The sequence below is a fragment of the Camelus ferus genome, chromosome 31 (assembly GCF_009834535.1).
Source record: "Camelus ferus isolate YT-003-E chromosome 31, BCGSAC_Cfer_1.0, whole genome shotgun sequence".
NCBI classification, from domain to species: domain Eukaryota; kingdom Metazoa; phylum Chordata; class Mammalia; order Artiodactyla; family Camelidae; genus Camelus; species Camelus ferus.
Window position 1 is genome coordinate 4,865,205 of NC_045726.1, and position 20,095 is coordinate 4,885,299.

At 43.0% G+C, this 20,095-nt stretch overlaps 1 long non-coding RNA gene across 1 annotated transcript in view; it reads left to right on the forward strand.

Moving 5' to 3' along the window:
- LOC116660767 overlaps positions 1-13,549 on the forward strand; it is a 33,366-nt gene extending 19,817 nt beyond the window's left edge. Inside the window, exons 5-6 of the long non-coding RNA XR_004316382.1 lie at positions 4,126-4,203; positions 11,215-13,549. This is a non-coding gene — a long non-coding RNA (uncharacterized LOC116660767). The remainder of the gene's footprint in view (positions 1-4,125; positions 4,204-11,214) is intronic.
- Positions 13,550-20,095: the final 6,546 nt, after the last annotated feature.

Sequence of the window (20,095 nt, forward strand, 5' to 3'; positions counted from 1 at the left end):
CTCTCTCTGGAGCATTTCAAGTGCCTGCAATTTTACTGGTCTTTTGTGAGGCTGGAACACAGTTCTGTGCTGTTTATGGTTCATTCCACGTCTATTTGAAAGAGGCTTTTGCAACTGTTTGTTTTATATTTTGCAGCCCAGGGAAGTCGGTATGTGCCATGGCTAGGCAGGACATCGCTTCCTTCTCTGGAATACTTTGGTCATTGTTTTTTTTCCCTCCAACTATTTAAGTCCCTATAGAGTCCTCTTAAAATGTAAAAGAAGTTAAAAGCTCATTAGCTTAGACTGGCCATGAGGTGATAATTACTGAAGCTGGCTAGTAGATGCGCATGTTTACTTTACTGTCCTTCCTTTTGCATATGTTTCACTGTTTTCTCCAGTAAACGTTTCAAAACACATTAAAAGAGCCTAGTAGATAAGGGACTACGTAAGTATGCATGTGTCTGCATGTGCACACGTGTGCACGTGTGCACACGGCCCTAGCTGGTTCTTGGATTTTTTGGATTCAGGGTTCATGACTGTTTCTTTGGATCCTATAGCCCTGTGCGTCTATGATTTTGGATGATATTAGTAAGGTTACTTTGTTCTGTAAAAAATAACTAAATCTTACTCCAGCAAGATACTGCTCCCAGTCCCCTTTCATTATTTTTAATGTCCCAGTGCTTATGTGATTCTGACAAAGGCCTGAAGAGTGCAGCTCTCCCCAGATGAGTTGTTCATTGACGTCTCCTCCTGAAGGTACCGTTTTAGGGGAGACCGAAGACGGGGAGGGCTGGTACTTTATTCCCCCGTCTTTGACTGTGACGACTTCTACAGCCTTCCTGGGATAACGAGATCACAAACTCCTGGAGCTGTTAGGGTTTGTACTTCAGGTCTGTCTTTGTGGATTGCTGAAATCATTAGGAGTAACAGCATTTACTGAGCACCTGCTGCGTTACCAGGCAGCGTGCTGAATGCTTCACGTGCCTCCTACCCCTCACAGCGCCGCCTCAAGTAGGTTCTGTTACCCTTATTTGCAGACGAAGAAAGCTCAGGAGAGGGTTTGGTACTTTATAAGCATTTTGTAAATTTTGTGTCTACTGTTTTTATGTGTAGTTTAAATATAAACTCTCATAATCATTATTAAAAATTTTTTGAACCTTCTGATTACACTCGTGGTCTCTTCCATACCATTTAAGTAAACGTAATCTTACTACTTTCTTAGGTTTTACTCATCTTTCATATAAGACAAATGATACGAAATTTAGAAGGAAAGCCCCTAATTTGGCACTTGTGGAAATGTGGACACTTACTGACTCGAAGTCAAACTGTGCTCTGTGGAAGTGTTTATGGATGCGCGGTCCACGGTCCACTGACGGTCCTCAGAAGGAGTGACCAGGGTCTGTGGACCAGTTAGAGCTCATCGGGCTGTCAGGTGCGTCAAAGAATCTTAGGGAACCTCTGATGCTTTTGCGTCATCCGTCTTTAAGCAAAGTTGAGTCGCCTGCTTGGCAGACTCACTGGGTTTTTCCTAGACGGTAACAAAAGGAGGTTTTCCTATGTGAGATAATCTAACGCTGCTGCTCGTGGCACGTGAGAAACGGAAACGGTCAAGACTCCATCCACAGTGGTGCTGTTCCGAGCAAAGTCAGGCGCTGACCAAGGTCCACATTTAACACCTGCTAAACAGCAGGTGACACGTGACAGACTGTTAGGTACTGGGGATTCATGGTGAAGAAAGCTCTGGTCTTTATTGGGAGGAGCCAGGCAACAGCCAAGTCAAGGTTAATTTCAGAAAGTGACAAGTGCTCTGAAGAGACCAGAGAGCTTCATGCTGGTGGGGTAAACGCTCAGCAGCCATGCTCCAGTCTCGCTTTGCCTGCTGCCTGCAGCCTGCACCCCTTCCGACTGGTGCTCGTGCTTTAGAGAGCATTAAATAGCATACATTTATTTATTTACTTTAAATTAAATTAAATTTTTAACTGAAGTATAGTCAGTTACAGTGTGTCAGTTTCTGGTGTGCAGCATCATGTCCCAGTCATGCATATATATATGTATACACACACACACACACACACACACACACACACACACACACACACACATCTATTTGTTTTAATATTATTTTTCATTAAAGGTTATTACAAGATATTGAATATAGTTCCCTGTGCTACACAGAAGAAATTTGTTCTTTTTTAAAATCTATTCTTACATATAGTGGTTAACATGAACAAATCTCAAACTTCCAAATGAGATCATTGAATAACATTTAGCACCCTTCCTGGATGTGATGGTAAGTGACTGGGAGTGTGGTACTACAGCTTGAGATGTTACTGGGGAGCGGCTTTTAACTGAGATCAAGATGATGAGAGGAAGTGGCCCTGTGAAATAGAGAGCAGCACCCTCCACCCCTGGGTCCGAGGGACAAGCTCATGCAAAGGCACTGTGGCCCTTCTGTGTAAGAGAAAGGACACTTACCTGGCCGGAAGATCCTGTGTGAAGGGAACACTGGGAGCAGACAGTCAGATGGGTGTCAATGACACACATCGTGCAAGAGTGACTATCTGTACATATGATCAATATTTTGTTCAATCAGTGAGGGAGGTCCTGATGTGAATCCATTTTCAGTTAGTATGTGGGGAAATACACAGTGACCTTTCTCACTATGATTAGAGAAGGTGTTTGGTATACATAACAAGCAGAGGTCACTATGTTTGTCCCAAGTAGGGTTTTGACAGGCAAATAAAATGGTGAGCATCTACATGTCAGCTACCCAGCCAGGAGCTGGCAGTGTGCCCTTCTGGATTTGATGTCCAAGTAGAGAGCAGACATTGTGACTGAGGGTCATCGTGGCCACTGAGAGTCTGACTTTGCAGGCTGCAGTTCAAAGATGCAGGCTGGACGTGAAGACAAGACTCAGCTTCCCCTCTGAAGTGTGCTAGCTGCCAAGGAGAAGGTTGCTCCTGGGAGCTTTTCAGCTGAGAGATGAGATGTCTTTACAGATTCACAGCACCAGTAAAAGATTAAGATCTGTTTCTGTGAGTTCAGGCACTTTTGCTTTGTGACGTTTCTCAGAATCACATGTAGTACCTTGAATGGTCTGAATGTATTACTTTAGTGACAACACGATCTTAGTGTTGATGATAAGACAACAGATTTCTTGTCTGAATTGGTGCACGCAGCTTGATTGTCAAGAATGTGGTTCTTTTTCAGCCCGCAAATGTCTTCTTCGCTTGTCAGATTAAAAAAAAATGAATGACAACGTGTGATATAGTTTAAAAACAAGTTTAAATACCGCAACAGAACATGAAGAAACATTTTGCATAAATAAATACAGAAAATGAGAATTCGAAATATGTTTACCCCTGTGCCCCTTCCTGATCGGTAAAATGCTTTTGAATATGATGTTGTAATTAATTCAGCGCCTTTTAGCACAAAGGACCTGGTATTTAGTGTGAAATCTCCTAATAATTTGGATGTATTTCATGTTTGATCCAAATACCTAAAACTATAAGGCAGAAACACAAAACATTAAAATTCATTTTAGCCAACTTGTGTTTCTTAAGTCTTAATATACATTAAAAATTTCTGAATTGGTAGAAATGAAGAATAAATGAAGTAATTAACTGGATACAGGGCCTGATTTGCAATCCCAGGTTATTGGTTACTAGGCCTAAGATAAATAAGTTGGTGAAAAAATTTCAAGTAATGTCATCTATCTTACTGACATAAAATATTTTTAATATTGTTAATTTAAGTAGGGTTATTTATTTTATTATTTAAAAGCTTGTGGTAATTCTGTTTCTCAATTTATCTAGAATCAATATCCTGTGAATCTGATGAAGGCGCAGTATGGGGTCCACAAGTGGGAAACGCTGCTCTATGAATTACTCGATTTGTGCTGCAAATGGGATTTCCTGAGTGCACAGGGAAGACTGATTTAGGGTTTAGGAATAACAGTTAATTGGAAAAGAGTTCATTATCCTAAACATAATGAGTGGGAAAGTCCATTAGTTCTGAAGTCTTTTCTGTAACTAGATTTAGATCTATAGCAATGCAATTATGATTGCATCAAATCAGTGGTTTAGACCTGACCGTTGTCAACTGAATGACTTTTTTTTTGAAAGTGTTCTTTCTTTCCTTTAGGGTGTTAAGTGAGTGTTCATGTGTACCCTGGCAGATAATGGTTTCTGCACCTGAATGCTATGGTATCAAGATCGGAAGGTAAGTTTGTATAGTTACAAAAATTTAAAAAAAAAAGGCAGATAACGAAAAAGATTATCAGCACTACAAGGCAACAGCCAAACCCAGAACTTGAGCCCTTCTCAGCGCAAATGATCTGTTTTCTACAATAGAGCAATGGCATTAAAAAAAAAAAAGTGGGAGTGGGTTGTTAAGGAGCAGAGTAAAGAGTCTAAAGATGAAATGCAGAGTGTAGACCTTATTTTTGATCCTGCTTCAGAGAAAACAACTAAAAAATTAATTGTTGAGATAAAAGGACAATTAAACTTGTATCAATGATATTAAAAAATTGTTGGAACTTTTGGTATGACGATGATGCCGCGGTGGTGATATTAAAACCTGCTTTTATTTGTTAAAATGAATTGCTTATGTATTTACAGATGAACGACATATCTGAGTTTTCCTTTAAAATACTCAGAAAAAGAATTTGAGGGGTGGGGGGAATACTTGGTGTGCAAAATGCTGATAAATACCGCAGCTGGGCGAGTGGTACGTGCATTTCCATCATATCGCTCTGTGCCGTTTGCGTGCGTGCTGTATTTTCCACGTTAGTAGGTCATTTCCCATGTTTGTTGAGGCCACCCGTCAGAGCAGTACACGCATCCCCATTATACCGCTCTTCCCTCAGGTTCACGAACGCTGGTGTTTCAAGGACCTCAGTCACCAGCACATTGTCCGATGTGACGCCATGGTAGCCTGTGACTTCAGAAGTATAGCCAAAGTCTGCAGTTACACGGGAGAACTCTGTCTTAATCCTCTTTTATTCAGTTAATCCCCATATTATGGCTTTTCTTTTTTTCTTATTTAAACATTTTAAAAAATTTGAAATATATGCAGACAAGTGCATAAAAACAAATGCAGAGTTTCATAAATAATTAAAAAGCAAATACTGTGTAATCTTCACCCGTATTAAGAAATAAGCCATTGTAAGAAGAGAAGATCACTTTCTGTTCCTTCTGTTCCTTCCCCCCTCACCTCGAGGAAGTTCTCAGCTCTGACTGAAGTTGTGCCTGTTCTGGAGTTTCCTACACATGGAATGAGATGGTGCGGGTTACTCTCCTTTGCTGCTTCTGGGCAGCGCTACGTGTGTGAGGCTGGCTCGTGCTTCTGCCCGTGGCTGTGATTCAGTCATTCTCACAGCCCTGCAGCGCAGCAGTGCTGCTGGGGATGCTGCCGTGCGTGTCACGCTGGGCCGGGGGCCGCGGGCTCCTGGAGGCTGAAGCGCGGGAGCAGAACGCCCACGCCCCAGATCTGCTGCCCTTGAACAGGTGCCCGATCACGTACGCTTGTCCTGCCTGCTTCACCAGCACATGCATGAAGTGTCGGCTCCTTAACTTCATCCCGCTTCCCCTGATAGGCAGTATTTTCATTGTTATCGACTTACAAATGTTTCTCCCTTTTGCTGTTATTTCATCTTTAACCTGACTTAGAAGAGCATTTCTTTAAAAAAAAAAATTGAAACTGAAATAAACACAGAAAACTTCACAAATGTAATCATTACAGCAAAAATGGATAGCTCCATGTATCTACCCCTCAGGAGGCCCTCTCGTGCCTTCTTCCAGGGCCAGGAGGGGGTCCCCAAGGCCAGGAGCGGGTCAAGGGGTTACGGTTAAGAAGACACTGTTCAGGGCGGAACAAGTGGAGAGTCGGCACTTGCCTGCGCGTGGATGCCTCCTTCAGCTTTGCCTCCGCGGTGTCTCACTCTCTCCTAACCCCAGTTCAGGGTTCAGACAACGTGTAAATAAATGACCATGGCTGTGTTCCAATTAAACTTTACTTAAAAAATAAGCAACAGGCCAGCAATTGCCTGTGGACTGTAGTTTCCTGACTCCTGACCCAGACTCTTCCTTCCGACCTGTCTGCCCGCTCACTGATTCTCCCTTCAGCTTCATCTAATCTGTCATTAGTCTCATTTGCTTAATTGCTGTTTCATTTCCAGGATATCTATTTGCATTTTTTTTCAAATCTGTGCTGTTACTATACAATTTTCTATTTCCTGTGTTTTTAAAAAACACTGTTTTCTTGCTTTTTTTTTTAGGATGGGGGAGGCAATTAGGTTTATTTATTTTTTGATTATTATTTTTTAATGGAGGCACTGGGGTTGGAGCCCAGGACCTTGTGCGTGCTAAGCACACCGTCTACCTCTGAGCTCCGCCCCGCCCCTGTTTCCCAGGTGTTTTAAGCTTGACTCTCGTTTTTAAACTACAGATGTTGATGAAGTGAATTAACCGATCAGTTAATTGTTAGCGGTTTTATGGTCTGTTATTGTTAATTCCAGTATTCGAAGTTGTGTGGCTTGCTTTTGACTTTCACTCATATTTATTTCCTCGAGGGCTTATTTATCACTTACCATATACTGCTCGATATCCTTGTGAACGTTTTTTTTTGTTGAGATAACTTGAGGCCTAGGATGTAGGTGTGTCCATCTAGAACGGTGGTTCTCCAGGTGTGGTCCCTGGACCAGCAACTTCAGCATCACTTGAGAGTTTGTTGGAAATGTCAGTTCCCGGGTTCCATGCTGGACCTACTGAATCAGAAAGCATGGGGCTGAGGTCCAGCGTTTATGTGCTTTCACAACTCTCTGTGTGATTCTGATGCTTAAGTTGGGGAACCACTGCTTTCAGGAAGATTTTCAGTGTTTATGTTCAGCACCTCGTCTATCTGGAATCTGGTTAAATTCATGAGTTTTTGGGCCTCTTGGGGGATGTCAATTTGAGTGGCTAACCTGGTTGACTTGCATGGTCCACTGTGGCCTCAGTCTCCTCTGAGACCCTCCACCTTGAGCAGATCTTAGATTTTGATTTCTGTTTCCCATATTTTGTATGCCTCTTCCAACCAAAATTCAGAGTTTCCAAGTAGCAAAGCCTTCAGATGAAAGGAACATCGGTGCCCCCCTTTTCTCTGGATTCAAATTTACCCCTCAGATCTGGCTAAATTGCATATCATCTTAGCTGCCTGATGCTTCTAAGAAGACGTTTGTATATTTCATCCAGCAATTTCAGTTTGTTTCTAGACAGAGAGTTAGTTCCAATTTCCTAGACCACCATTATAGGAAATGACCTCATGAGCTATTTCTAGGATTCCCTGTTCTCACTTGAACATGAAAAAACAGAAAATGTAAAGGCAGTTCACCTTAGTGGGGACATGACCCTGATACAAAATGTTCTTTAAAATGCTTACCTTGTGTTTTGAGACTTATGCCTTAAATATACACAGGTTTACTCTCCAGGAAAGTGTGTTGGCCATGGTAAAACCGCTCCTTTTGGATGCTGGAAGTTCCTGTGCTTTGTTCACACATCACGAGTCGTCAAGAGTGATGTAACTGCCCCCGAGACATAAATTTAATCTTTGATGGTTTCTCTTCACGTACTTGTTATGAAAAATGTTCATATTGGCAGGAAGTTGATGGGTTTTACCATTCTGCGGTGGAATGTTGCCATAAGGAAGTGAATTTATTGACTGTTCGATGAAAATAATGTATTTATGCAAAATGTTTCTGTAAAGCAACGTCTGCTTTTTGCTTGAGGGGATGTATTCACACAAGAGTGTAGACAGAGAAGTAAGTGAAGTTAATGAAATTTAAGACCCCAAATATCTTTACCAGGACCATTTTATAGATAATGTGAAAATACTGTCTTTGCATGGACAGATACCGAAATTTTGTAAAATGACAGTGATCTGTGTGGCAGACCTGATGGCGTTTAACTAGCGGGTGGGTTCTAGAGACGGGCGCGCGGACGCTGTGAAAAGGGACCAAATGTAATTCTCTAGAGAAACTCAGATTAAAATTGTCTCCCTGTGTATATTTAAATGTCTGTTCTGTCCTTTGAAAACGCTGTGTTCAGACAACTAAAATAAATGCCAAGGAGCCTGGAAAACCAGTGGTCCCGATAGAAACACGCCATGGAGGTTATACAACAAGAAGAAAGGATTTAAAATGTCACCTCAGAAAATTTACCTGGCTTGTGGTTGGTAATCAGATCTCTTCCTTTTTTAACCTCAATCTCAGCCTGCATCTTCCAGTGCCATCTGTTAGGTTCACCTGGGAAAGGAAGCACGGTCGAATGTCTGGGCTTGTGTGTGCAGCACGTTTGTGGTGATTTCTGTGAAATGAACCTGTGAGTGAGCTTGTGTGTATGTTCAGGTGATACGGTTTCCAGATCTAGCAAAGTCATTTATTGATCTTTTCCTCAATTCTACAGCTGGAATTTTTTTTAAAGTGTAGTTGATCTATAATGTTTCAGGTGTACAGCAAACCGATTCAGTTGTAAATACATATATATACACATGTATTATTTTTCAGATTCTTTTCCATCGTAGGCTATTACAAGATATTGCATATAGTTCCCTGTGCTGTACAGTAGGTCCTTGTTTGTTATATATAAAATAGTGTTTATCTGCTAATCCCAAACTCTGATTTATCCCCCACCTTTCCCTTTGGTACCCTTAAGTTTATTTTATATGCCTGTGAGTCTGTTTCTGTTTTTGTAAGTAAATTCATTTGCATCATTTTTTTTACATGTAAGTGATATCATATGATATTTGTCTTTCTCTGGCTTACTTCACTTAGAATAATCATCTCTAGGCCCATCCATGTTGCTGCAAATGGCTTTGTTTCACTCTTTTTTTATGGCTGAATGGTATTCCATTGTGTATATACACCATAGCTTCTTTATCCAGTCACCTGTCACTGGGCATTTAGGTTGCTTCCATGGCTTGGCTGTCGTAAACAGCACAGCTGGAATTTGGATGTCTGTGATATGAGTCTAGAGCTAAAATTCCCATTAGGTCCTACTGCTTTAGTGGGTAACTGATCTGAGCCAGATTGGCCCTTTTCAGAAGCTCAGAAACAAGGATGACCACCTTCAGGCTCACGGGAAAGCTCTTTCTATTAGAGCACAGTCTCAGGACCTCATCTGCCACTGGTGTCTCTCAGATGCTCATGTGCCTCTCAGGCTGCTTGCTGAAAACCCACAGGCTGAGCCATGGGAGCGACGGTCCAAAGGCTTTAGACACATTCTCTGCCTAATACTACCGCATGAACTATGCTTTCCTTTCATTTATTATATCCCAAGTAAATGTGGTTAAGATAGAAAAGAGGATACAAAATTATTTTTTTCCTACTGAATCTGTAAAGCTGGCCTGTTTTTAGCCAGTTGCTTCCTTATATTCTTCTGCCTTGCCTTTCCCTTCAAAAACCCTGGACCTAAGCACCTGTCATGTGTCGAAGACTGTGTAGAATATCCAAAGACCCCACCTCTGTGCTTGGGGAGCCCCATCTAGTAGGTACGTAGAAACACATGAGTACCTGGTCTGGTTTTAAAACAGAGGTAGAGGCAGCGATTTGTGGGGATTTACGTAACTGCGGTGGGAATTTCTTACTACAGCAGGCACACATTTTTATTTGAAAAGTACTCTTTTCTTATAAATATAGTGGAGCCAACACAGTTCATAGTTTACAGGTCATGAAAATCGCCAAGGAAGGCAGACTCACCTGGTAGATGCACTGAAGAACTGGTCCTGGAGGTTTGCTGAGACCGTCAGCAAGGCTCTCAGTCCACTAACTCCGTTCTCAGGGGAGTTCTAAGGCACTTGGGGTGAGGAGAGTGTGTCTAGCAGGTAACTGGACAGGGCCGCCTCCACCCACTTCTCATGTCACAGGGTCTGCTGTGTGCTCGTCCTGCCCGGAGCAACACGATTGGCTGTTTGGTGGACGTGAAGTGATGTTACTAACAGGATTGCAGTGACAGTTGTCACAGCCTTGTACTTCAGGAAAGCATCCAGCTGGATGTTGAAGGCACTTTCAGAGCATGGCTGCTGAGTGCAGGGACATCTGGTCGACCCACCGTTCGGAAGCTTGCTCCTTTGTTTACAGCAGAGCCAGGAGGAGTGAAATGGCTCTGGGCAGGCTGGGGGTGGGGGTGGCTCCAGTGATTTGTCAGCGGTTTTTACCAACAGTTACACTAAACCAGACCTGTTCCTACCGTGAGTCTAAATGACAGGTGCACAGTCAGGCACAAGTTCTCTCTGGGTGTTGCAGTTAAACTGCTGTGTTATTTAACCTTTGGGAGGAGGAGCTGGAGGTGAAGGGGGTGCAGGGAGATGAGTGCTGGGGCTGTGCTTGCCTCCGGGCGGCCAGGCGTCTACACTCTGTGGACGACGCTTGTGTATCTGGAATATCCAAGCGAGCATCTGAAAGATTAACATAACTTAAAAAAAAATATGAGAAGCCTAGTTGAAAATTATTTAAAAATCAATAACTTTCCTATATGCCAGCAATAACCTCTTATAAAATATAATAAAAAACAGATCCTAGTAATAAACAGAAAATGTTTTAAAAGACCCGTAAGTAACCTTAACAAGAAATGTGTGGGACTTAGACGAAGAAAACTATGAGATATCACTGAGTGTCATAAAAACAGAATTTAATGAGAGGAAATCTTTTTTCCTAGAAGGCAAACAGAATGTAATAAAAATTTTATTTCTTCTAAAATTAAGTGTAAATATAAATATAATTGCAATAAAAATTCCAACTAAACTACTCCAAAATGTATCAATATAAATAATGTGTTAAAATGGCTAAGACTTTTTTTGACCCAGGATATGTTTATTTTATTGTATAACCAAAATTTAATTTAATTTTTTATTTTTTTAATTTTATTTTTTATAGAAGTGTATATGATTTACAATGCTAGTTTCAGGTGTACAGCAAGGCAATTCAGTTATACATACACATACATATATGTTTTTTCTTTTCAGACTCTTTTCCATTGTTTGTTATTATGAGAAATTGAATATAGTTCCCTGTCCTGTACAGAAGAAACTTTTTAAAATCTATTTTTATATATAGTGGCTAACATTTGCAAATCTCAAACCCTCAAATTTATCCCTTCCCACCCCCTTTCCCCAGTAACCAGAAGATTGTTTACTATGTCTGCAAGTCTGTTTCTGTAGATGAGTTCATAGTGTCTTTTTTTTTCTTTTTTCTTTTAGATTCCACATACAACAAGACTTTTTTAAAATAAGAAAAATGATATAAGATTTTCATTGATAATGAAATACCTTAGCAGTGATATTCAAGAAGCCATATATGGGAAAAGGCAGTTTTCTAATAATGATATGTGATTCAATGTATGATGTTGGGACAACTGGTTGTGTATAAGACAAATACATAATTGAATTAGAATGCAAAAAATAATTTCATACATTTCCTGATACAAACATGAGTCCCTACGTTGTGGGAGTAAGAGGTCATGTCACTGAGAGCTAAGTTTGCACAGCTGATGACGCAGCTCCACCAGCCGTTGCGGATACAGAGACCTTGGAGAGAGGACGGCACGTCTCAGCGTTGCTGCTAATGAAAATAACAGAGATGAAAAGAGACCAGACTTCTGACAGGGCCTGGGGCTTGGCAAGCAAAGCTCCCAGATTTCAGCCTCCCCGCTCTCCTATCCGCCAAGACTCTTCCTGGCCAGGAAACGTCGTGCAGTGCACATAACACCCCTGTGCCCGCCAGCCCTGGGTGAGGGGGGCCACACAGACATTCTGGAGGGCGGCTTGGAACACCGGATGCACCTGTTGCTGCGTTCAGAACTTCCAGTGATAGAATGTGTCCCAGGGAGAGGACAGAAAAAGCACAGAGGGGAAAATTGTAAATGAGCTAATTACTTACTAATAAGGTGTTGGCTAAGAAATCGTATATATCTATAAAATAATGTTCTTTAAAATTTTTAATGGATAGGTTAATAAGTAGCATATTACTGGGGTTAAAACTTACATTTGTTTCACTATTAGCCATATTAAGCATTTCTCTCCTGATGTAAATTGGCAGTTTGTAATTCTCTGATTTAACTTTTTAACTGTGTCCTTGGAATCCTTTCTTCCCACCTTCCTTCCTTCCTTCCTTCCTTCCTCTTTCTCTTTCTCTCTCTCCTCCCTCCCTCCCTGTCTTCTTCCTTCCTTTTCTGCTTGTCATTCACTGCACATGTTTAAAACTGAGTTAACATTATAATAAGAAAAAGCACATTCTTAAATGGTAATGAATGTCAACAAAGACTGTTTTAAGAAAATTCAAGTTTGGTTCATTCTTTGTGTAAGTTTTCTTTATAATTAAATAATGGCAGTCAAGGCTAGAAATATTAACTAGGAACCAGTTTGCAATATGCCTCGAGTCCCAGGCATAGCAAGTGGAACTTTGTCCTGGGGACGGCAGAGAGCCCTGGGGGATTTTGAGGAGGAGCAGAGTGAGATCAACGCCGTATTTTTTAAGAACCGCTGTTTGCTTTGTAAAGGGACGACGCTGTCCCGGTCTCCTGCCACCAGGTGGCGCCCCGCTGTTGTCTCCCAAAGTTGGCTCTCACGTTTATACTCCCCTGGTGTGAAAAAAGACAACACGGTGTAATCAAGAATTACGGCCTGACACCAAGCAAAAGAAAATTTTAGACTCCAGATTAGAAATTTTGCTTCAGTTGAGGCTATTAAAATGAGAAACAATTTCCAAAAAAAAAAAAAATAGTGATGAGGTGAGGTGCTGGAATAATTTAAAATAAGACGGGTCAGACCCTGCCAATAATAAAGCTTGGAGAGTAATTGGGATGAGCAGCCAGAATTAGATGGCTTTTGGTATTCTCTCTCTCTCTAATGTCTGTGATTAATGTGCCATTACAAAAGAGTTATGTCTTATAAAAATGGTATAAATTTGAAATGGTCATAAATAGCCTTTAGGCTCTGATCTTGATTTTGACCCAAGAATGCAGAGAGCATGGAGGAAGCTTCTGCAGCCTCCTGTCCCACTGGGTTTTCCTGTCTGCAGCCCTGATGCTCGAGGTGGTGGACACGTCAGTGTCCCATCCTGGAGGGCGCAGTCTCTGGTCTCTGGGTGCCACCCTTCCCTGCCTCCTCCCAAGACCTCCATCGCCCAGGTGTATTCCTGACAGCCCGGCCCCTGTGTGTACAGGAAGCTGCAGGTAAGTCATCAGAGGTGCGGGAAGGGAGGCGTGGCCTGACCGGGGGCAGGGGAGCAGCTGGACAGTGGGGGCTGCAGAGCTGAGCCCAGTACTGCCCAGAAAAGACCTGGAGAAAGCGGCACATTTTCTTCTTCCTCCCAAAGGAGGAAAGGGTTTCAGATTTTGGAGTGGGTAACAGCTCAGACTGGGAACATTCAAAGTCTAAGTCCAAGAGCAGTAAAGGGACCATGACCCTAACTTGGGGAAGGGTTTCATGCGGCCTTTGTCACTGGTGTGAAAAGTGTGAGGAGCCCCCTGCTCTGGACTCGCTCTAGGGAGAAAGTTAAGGGCCCTTTAACATCTCATTTCGCCTCCTCTGGTCTCGTAACGACAGGCAGCCTGAGCCCAAGGACAGCTCTGCGACCTACGAGGAAAACGAGGGGCGGCCAGGTTTTTCCCAGCAATTGAGGACCATGGACAGCGGGAGGAGGGTGAGAAACTCCAGTACCCTCTCTTGCTTATGTCTTTGATGGGCTCGAGTGTTGGCGATAGGCCGGCTTGCTTCATGAGGTGATACACTCTCTGCTGAGAAGTTACTCAGACAGGATTGAGCGAACATCTAAATGTTCTATCACTAGACATCGCAGAGCAAAGGGCCTAATAACTCCTGTGATTTTTTTTCTTGAACAACTCATTTTTTCCTAAATCAGAAATACGAATGAGTACTGATTGAATTCCCAAGTGTATCAAAGTAGAATCTAAGGTGGTTAACCAAAGTAACGTGACTCCCATAGAAAGTGCATTGGAAAGCACGTTTACTGGGCCTCGCGATTTACTGTGTTACTGCGCGATGCTGGACACCTTGACGTACACCAGCTTGTTTACTCCTGACGACAACTCTTGGTGAAAGATCAGTGTTGCCGTTTTGCAGATAAGGACCAGGAGGCTATGGAGGTCGGGTGGCACCTACGATGCACTGGATGCTTGATCTCATTCTTCTGACAATGACCCAGTCGTCTGCCTCTTCACTGGAGGCTTATGGGTGAACTGTGAGAATCTACAAAACTTCACTGATTTCATCTCCAACTTGAATTCTGGTGGGGCCAGAAGCACCGGAAACACCCTTTAATGCTGGTTCGTAGCTGGGTGACGAGCTCTATTTTTCACCTGTTTCATTTTGGGTTTGTAACATTTTGACAAAATATCTTAATGTTTATGTTTAAAAGTAAACATTTACTCTGTGATCACGAACGACCATCTGCAATCCTGCGTCACAGCTGAGCTTTTGCTGAGACTGTTTGCTTTGCTTGCTTCTGCGTGGTTGCATGTTTGTGGATGAATTCTGTGTTCATTCCATCACCGTCTGACTTGATAACTCCCTACGTGGCCAGCGACACTCATTTTCTCTGTAACAAAACCGTGCAGGAGGCCTCGATCATCATAACTTCACATGAAAGGACAGGAGGCACGTGGCAGGTGAATGCTCGGATCGGACTGGCCAGTGATGTAGTTCAAGCTACAGGATGATTTTAAGACACAGCAGGTGTTACTCAGCTGAGTGTCTCCCAGTGCCTCTGAACTCAGGCTCCACGTTGCTTTCATAGTTAAATAAAATGGCTTGCACTCCTCTCTCGCATATCGTGGGGAAGCTGTTTCTCCTCAGTCACTCCAGATGCTCTGTGGGCATTCACGTTTCCATGGTTACGTTTTGCTCTGGGTTCCCACTAACTCTGAATTCTTGGTGCCCCACCTGCCAGGTTCCTTCTAGAACAAGCGTGGTTGAGCGAGGCATCGCCTGGGAAAGGCTGGTCTCCCTTGTCCATCACAGAGAATGTGTCCCTGGGCTTCATTTCCTCAGCTTGCAGCTGCCTTGGGCCTCTCTGCCCCGAGCGTCTTCTCTTCAGGCCAGTTCTCTCTGTCCTGAAGCCTGTCTCCAAGTCCTACAAAATGAGTATTTGATTGTTCCTTTTTCTCTGTGTGCAAATAAAGACACTGATTGAAGGGCTCCTCCGTCTATGCTTCCGTCTATGCTAGGTGACCTTTTCCTCTTAAACCAACAAACGTGTTATCCTCTCCTTCCTAAACAGACAAGGAGCTTTATCCGTATGAGGAATTCTAGCTACAGGACAGGTGGAGGTTCAAACCGCAGTCACGTGTTAAAAGTACAGATTGCGCCTCTTGGTGGTGTCTGTTTGACTTTCGGGCAGCGGGAGCGTGTCTGATGCTGTCTTGCCTGCCTGCACCCGGCGTGGCTTTTACCTTTTTATTTCCTTATCCCGTGTTCATCCTCTTTGTCCTCCTTAGCGCCAGCTGTCGCTTTTTGCGGGAGGCAGTTTTGGGGGACAGTGTGCTCCGTTGAAATACTGATTTCCTTGTCTCCCTTTTAGCTGGCGGTGGGCTTCTGGAATCCCCTAGACTCAGGCATGGGGAGTTGTTCTGGCCTGAAAGTTTGTGCCTCCCCTGACCCCCATTTGTATGTGAAAGCTCTAGCCCCTAATGGGATGGTACACAGAGGTGGAAGATAATTAGGTTTAGGTGTGCATGAGGGTGGGGCCCCTACAATGGGGTTAGTGTCCTTATAAACAGAGGAGGAGAGACAAGAGCCCTCTTGAGAACATGGTGAGAAGGTGGCCGTCTGCCAGCCAGGAAGAGGGCCCCCATCTGGCATGGAATCTGCTGGCGCCAAATCTTGGCCCTGGAGCTGTGAGAAGTAAGAGTCTGTTGTTCAAGCCCCCAGCCTGGGCTGCTTTGTTACAGCAGAGAACAAGGACTATGTATTGTTTCAATTAAAAATTTTTAAATAACTACTATATGTAAAACAGATAAACAACAAGTGTATACTGTACAGCACAGGGAACTATATTCAGTATCTTGTAGTAGCTTATGGCAAAAAAGAATATGAAAATGAATATATGCATGTTCATATATGACTGAAGCATTGTGCTGTACACCAGAAATTGACACACTGTAAACTGACTATACTTCAATAAAAATATATATATTAAATTTTTTTTAAATTTTAAATTATTTTTTTAATTGAAGCATAGCCGGTTTCCAATGTTGTGTCAGTTTCTGGCGTACAGCGCAATGCTTCAGTCACACATGAATGCACACATGTTCGTGTTCCTAACACCACAGAAGCCTGTAAAACCCGCCCGCCCGTGTTCTCTGCTGCAGGCGGAGGTTCGGTGCAGCCGCTGTGCTGTTCTTGCTGGTGCCCCGCCTCTGCCTTCTGGTCTGGATCCCTTTCCCGACCTGACTCCTCAGAGACCTGCACCTGGAGTTAGCCCTTCCCACACTCTTGTTACTAACATCACACTCTTTACTTGAAATTCCAGTCGGCTTTCAGATGTGCTACTGAGTCTTCCGTGCCGGGAACAGAAACAAAACCTGCCTACCTCATCGCACTCCCTCCCCTCGCGGCTCCGGTGCGTGTGTGCACTTGGCTCTCGCCGGCACGTTCCCTGAGTTGCCCGAATCCTCAGTCCCACTGCCACAGCCCCCGTCCTCGCCTCAGATGATTCCTCTTTGGCCTCCGTGTCCTCCGCTTCATTGATGCTTCTTTTGGGAACAACTTCCACGTTACCACGTCTGGCAACATTTTGTGCATTTATCTCCTTGGAACTGTCAGTAGCGTCCCACACAAATGACACTCCCTCCTAATTGAAACATTGATTCCTTTCTAGGATGTCTTGCCTCTCAGATTTCTTCCCCTCACATTGTTTATTTTCAGTGTTATTTTCCTCCCATTTCTAATGTCTGCGTTTTGGCCAACCTCAGGGCTTTACACGCTGTACATAACCTAATTCAGGTGATTTCATCTAGTCTCATGCCTTTAAAAATGATTAAGATAACGCAAAGGATCAGATTGTAAAATTAGGCTCAAAAGAATTAAGTATTTTACTCACTGTCAACATGTAGCGATAGTTTCAAGGATACATGCAGTTGTGAGACACAGGGTAAGTGGAAGGTGGTCAGCTCTCCAAGGCAGGAGGAGGACACGCCCTGGTTCGTGTTTAACATACGAAGTATGTAAGCAGTGTACGTACATGTTTTGTGCATGTGGAAAGGGGTGTTTTGGTCATGAACCACCTTCGTTTTTGTACGTAGGTGCTTGTATAAACCAAAGAACAATTTCCAGAAAGCCATTTCCTGTAAATACGTCATTCCCGTTTTGTTTACCCTCGTTAATCCTCCAAGAAACAGAACCGATCAGACATCCCACGGGCACGTACTGTCTTAGAAGCCACTTAGCGTGTTTCTCAGGAATGGGACTGTAAACGTGCGTACAAGGAGACCTGCTAGGTAACGTCCTTCCTTCTTCCCCGGGGCGTTGCTCCCGTAAAGGGAGGGACTGCATCGCAGACGCACTGCTGGCCCCTTCCTGCCACCCGGCCCTGAGAGCTCCGAAATGTCAGGCCAGCGCTTCTAACCGTGCCATGCTTAGACCGTGCTGTGTGCCAGGCACTGTCCGAGGTGCTGGATTTTCAAACCGGTTTAGGACACAGTCTGAGCCTTCATTCCTTGTTCATGAATCTGTTTGTATGAGAGATTCTAGTACCAAAAAAACCAAAACCAAACCAAAACAAAACAAAAAACACGTAAGCCAAGATTCTGAAGCTGTATATCCAACTCACCTTGGTGATGCTCTGAGGAGGAGCAGAGAAGCTTCTCAATGTGTGGCAAGAACCTGCTTTCTTTAAAACAGCCAATGGATTTAAAATACATCACCTCATGTTTAAATTAGGTAAGCTTTTTTTTTTTTACTCTTTCATGTAGTATAAATTTAAATTTATACCACAGTAAATTTAAATTTACTGTGAATAAAACATTACAACACTTCTTTCCTCTACGAAATTCTAAAGTCCTTGAAGGTAGGCATGCCTTCCTTGATTATTTAATCTCCAGGAGCATCAGCGAGGTGTTGCCAATAGTGGCTAAGTGCTTCGTAAGTACGTGTTCTTTGAGCCCATGAGAACGTAACATCCATGATCCAGGTTTCCATGGTCCCTCTTACCACCCGTTTCCACTGCTGTTTCCACACAAAGGGATTCCACGGTCCATTATCATAATCTTTTCCTTGCATCCATTCTTATCGCTGTTCTTCTTTTGTTCCGTCCACCTGGAAAACCTTCAATCCTGGTTGAATCCAACCAGTCCACAGACTTTGTACCTGGATCTATAAGCCCAGACACAGCCACAAGAAAAATACATACATAGACTTTTTTCATCTTACAAATACTAATATTGAGCAGGTTTGTAGGGTCTCCTGGCAAACTTAACATATTCTCCAAGCTCGGCTGCTATCCTGTTCTGTTAGATGATTATGTCATACCTTTTGTTTTCCCAAACCTCGAATGCTTCTTCTATAATGTTTACATTACCTCCGATTTTACTGAGAATATAGAATCAATGAGAATAGAACTTCATCTGCTTCCCACACGTCCCCACCTTCCTGCCCCTGTGCCTGTGCACCCCGCACCCCTCTTGTAACCACAGGCAGATCATCCACACTTCACGTCAGCACATCCCCTCTTGGGGTCAGGACGCCATCACGTTTTCTCTTCTTTGCTTGATTGTCACCATCAGCATAGAAGCAGAATGTGACTTCTCCCATCGTAAGAAAAGCACCCTCTTCCTTTTCTTCTCTAGCTAATGCCCCATTTCTTTGCTTCCTTTTAGAGAAATTCTAGTTGAAATTGTTTCTGCACTTTGATTCCAGTCCACATCCTCCTCTGACTCTTCAGAGAGACTCCAATGAGGCTTTGTATTAGTTCCCTTTTTTCCTTTCTGTACCTTAGGATGCTTTGACAATTTGGGGTCTTGCAGACCCAGAGAGGACCTGGCCCAGATACAGGCCACTCCCCCATAAGTGTGCCTTTCACATACAGACCTAGTTTCAAACTTGTCTGCAGCACCTAAAACCGTTTCACTTACTGTCCAGTTTTTACCGTGTTATTTGAGTCTCTGTGTCTCCTCCTCCAGGTCAGTCTCCTGTGTCTAAAGCATCAGCTCTTTGGTGCATGGTAGGCAGCCAGTGTGCTTGCTGAATAGAAAAATGTATTTGTTTTTAATACAATGAAATAGTATCAAATAAAAATTCTGCAAGGAGAAGATGGTGAAAAAATTTAATTATTAGAAATCTGACAGTATAACTAATTTGGCTTTTTTGAGACAAATCTCCTCCAGTTGTAATCTTTTCTAATTCCAACTTCTGGTATACATCATGTCCTTGTTCTTCGGGGTTGGGGGGGTCTGATTCGCAAGTCAAGAGCATGCCTTTGAGGTTATGAATAATAAAATGCAAATAGGAGTCTTGCATATTTTAAATCCATTTACTTTTCAGTTCCCCATGTAAATAGAGGAAACTTTAGATTTGACTGTTGATCTTAAAATGCAAGGTTATCTTGCAAAGGGTGAACAAAACACTTACGATTGCAGTAGGTTAAAAATCTGAAGCCAAATTTTGAGCTCAGATACAACAGTGTAGCTCTAAACTCAGTGGACTCACCTGAAGCACATAACCACATTACTTTCAATGTGAACGATTCCTTGCCTCTAAAATTAAGAACGATTAAGTTTTGTACCAAATTTCCATTAGATCATTTTGAAAACAAGCAGCCGGACTGCATTAACATTATTATGTTTGATTCTGTGACTCTGACGACTTAGCTTCGGATGCATGCGCGGCTAAGGAGCGGCCGGCCGCCCTGCACACTAGCGCTCACTCCGCTGTCCCCGCCCGGGGAGCCTGACCGGCTCGTCGTGTTACAGATTTCACCTTCTCAGGAGGATTGCAACTGGCTTATTCTCTGATGATAGTTTACTGTGTAAAAACCAGCGAATCTTCCCAAATCCTCACATCTGCTGGTGATGAGACAGAAAGATGAATTTCACGACCAGTTAAAATACTAATTTAAAAGCAGCGT